A 3,378-nucleotide genomic window follows, 5' to 3' on the forward strand; every position below is an offset into this window, starting at 1 on the left:
ATCAAATATAGAGGGTTTTTGAATCTGAGCCACGATTTTGGGGAAAAATCACTTGGAACAGGTGCGGACTCCACGGATTCATGTTCAGGGTACAAAAATAGGCCAGTATACCAAAATTAAGATTTCGCCCTCGCATTTTCCTATTCGCTAATTTTTTGAAATTGACCAAAGGTCTACCCCCCTTAGGGGGACGAAGTTGGTTCATAGCTCATCTGATGGGAAATTTGATTTAGAACAACTTTTATAGACACCCCCCCATTTTTGGGCTAGGGCCACAATTTCGGGAGGTAGTGGTGAAAAACCTCTGAAAAATCTCATTTGGAGGGCCTAAAATCCACATTTGGGGGAAAAATCACTTGAGACAGGTGCGGACCCCACGGATTCGTGTTCAGGGTACAAAAATAGGCCAGTATACCAAAATTCAGATTTCACCCCCTCATTTTCCTATTCAACGCAAATTTTCTTGAAATTGACTGAAGGTCCATCCCCTTTAGAGGGGACGAAGTTGATTCATAGCTCATCTGATAGGAAATTTGAATTAGAACAACTAATAGACCCCATTTTTGGGCTAGGACCACAATTTCGGGAAGTAGAGGCAAAAAAACCTCACTTGGGGGGGCTAAAATCCACAATTGGGGGAAAGCTCACTAGGGACAGGTGGGGACACCAAGGATTCATGTTTAGGGTATACCACTTTTTTTCGGCTAATTTTCTTAGGCTACAACGAGTTTTCAAAAAAAAAGCACAACGCGATTTAAAAAAAAAACACTAACAATGGGATTTTGAAAAAATCCAATATTCACGTACTATGTAGAATAAGCTGACGGATTTTGACCAAATTCAGCAGAAACCTTCACTTTAAATTAGAAGTAAGTAGGCTATATCGGATTTTTTCCATGAAGTATTTTCTGGTTTTGCAGTACTCTGTTAAATAAGGTCGTTAAACATGATATTAGCCCCCCCTCCCGAATTTTATTTACTCACTTGTGATGCCATCTGTGTCAGGAGATTTGTGTGGTTTCAAGTTTTTTACTACAAAACTGATTTCTGAAGGGTAGGAAAAAAAGAACATCTTCGTGGTTTGCTGGAAAAATGGGTGTCTGACACAACTCGTCATTATCTGAGTACTGGTCAGAGTAGAATTCTGAGGCGATTTTGTTAATTTCCACACGATCGTGTATTTTTGATCCCATTTTATTTATAGTAAGATGTAGTCCAACTTTTGCCCGTAGCTAATTTCTTACAAATCATTTTGGTGCTTTTTGTGGTTCCTAGAATTTCTTCTATCATGGCATTGTTTTTTGCTTGAACATATTTACGAATTTCTGCCCTAACTCTTTAGCACAAAAGATTCAACTCAAATTTTTCATTTCTTGTTTTTTTGGTTTTATTTTTTAGCTTTTTACATTCTATTATCAGACATTTCAGCTGTTCTGGGAAGAAGCTATTTTTCTCATTTGATCCCTATTTTTACGTATCTGTTGAAAAAGTTGAAAAAACCCCTTTCACTCAATAAAATTAACTCATTACAAAAAAATCAAAATTTGAAAAAATTCAATTTTCAATTTCAAACATCAAAAAAAGTTTAAATTTATGCAGTTGTCTTATTTTGACCACTTTCTGACGTATTTCATGAAAAAGTTGATAAAAATCTCACTCACAGCAAAAAAAGGAAATTTTGCTTTTTTTTTGAATTTTGATTTTTTTGTGATGAGTTAATTTCACCGAGTGAAGGGGTTTTTTCAACTTTTTCAACAGATACGTAAAAATAGGGATCAAATGGGTCAACATTACCAATCAAAACTTTTTTTCACGTTTTAAATAAAAAAATCGCATTTTTTCGCAAAGTTTAAATTTTTTTAAATCGACTTTGTTACAAGTTACCATCCCAATTTTTTAATATGTTGTTCAACATGAACAGTTGTCCATAATATATTTTTTTCAGAATTTTTGAGAGTCGGAACGATATGAAAATTACGTTTTGAAACTTTTTGAGCTAATTTTTTGTATGAAAAAAAGTGGCAACACTGATTTTTATGATATCACCAAAAAGCCTTCAAAACATCTAACTATGGGAAAAAGTTCCATTTTTGAAGGTGTCGCGGTTATCGAGCAATCCACTGCTGAAATGGATGATATTTTAGGTTCACTGAAAACTTTGACACCCCTGGCTGCCGTTAAAAATGAGCTAGAGGGCTGCGATTTGCGCCATTGGTCATTCCTTCGGAAAGTCTTTCCACAGGAAAAAATTCAAAAAAATCGCCGAACCCACCTACCACTTCTTGGTCCAATTGACGTGGAATGACCCTATAATCATTCTTTTGTTGTATGTAGTATGTACCTAATATGATCATTAGGTCAGATATTGTGGTTGGTACCATACAAGAAATAACAATAGATAAATGATTCGCCCTGGCACCTCCTCCCAAGGCTACTGGTCCCCCTGCGTGAGGTTCCCTTGTTAGTGGTTTGTGAGCTTTGAGAGTGAGGCATTCTCCATGTTTGAGCGAGGTTATTGATCAAACTTAGAATTTTTGAATTGTATTGAAGTGAAATGTATTTTCTGAAGCTAATACTGTGAGTCATAGAGAGTAATTTTCTCAGGCTTGTAGGACCGCTCAGGTTTTGCATTTGCTCCAAAATCAAGGTCCTTAATTTGAAGCTTTCAAACGGTTTGGTCCGGTCATTTGGTTCTGCATTTTTTATCTTTGTAGGTCGGTTCGGTCCAATCCTGACCAGAAATTTTCATCATGGTCATGGGTCAGCTCAGGTCCAAAAAACAGTCTTCATTTTTCAGAAAGAAAAATGTTTCCTAACACATAAGATGAGTTGAAAAGTGGGATTTTTACTTTCAAAACATTGAAACGTTGAAAGAAATTGAATCACCATCGAAATTTATTTGAAATACCTAGCCGAAATAGGCATCCAAAACTGCATTATAAATTTGAAAAATAAATTGGACATGACTGAGGTCCATACTGCGGCCATTGTCATTGGTCCGATTTTTTAAAAAGGTCTTTGGTCTTGGTCTGTCCCTGTTATTTTTTCTGAAAAGGGTCATCAGTTCGGTTAATATTTACATAATTTTTTTTTTTGAGGCCCAAGGTCCGGTCTGGTCCACTCGGTCTTGTCCACTCGGTCTTGTGTGCATTTTTGGGCCTGGTCACAGTCATCAGTCCGGTTTTTTGGTCCGGTCCAACAAGCCTGAATTTTGTACCTACTTGTAGGCATTGAAAAACAAGAGAAGTGAACATTTTTACATTACTTATCTACTGGTGTATAAAATTAAAATTAACTTTTTTTTGTTTTTCAATGCAAAATTATTCTTTGTGACTTGCTGTATTTTCTTCAAGACTTACATTTTAGGTATATCAATGT

This window comes from Planococcus citri, chromosome 3 (genome assembly GCF_950023065.1).
Source record: "Planococcus citri chromosome 3, ihPlaCitr1.1, whole genome shotgun sequence".
Taxonomy (NCBI): domain Eukaryota; kingdom Metazoa; phylum Arthropoda; class Insecta; order Hemiptera; family Pseudococcidae; genus Planococcus; species Planococcus citri.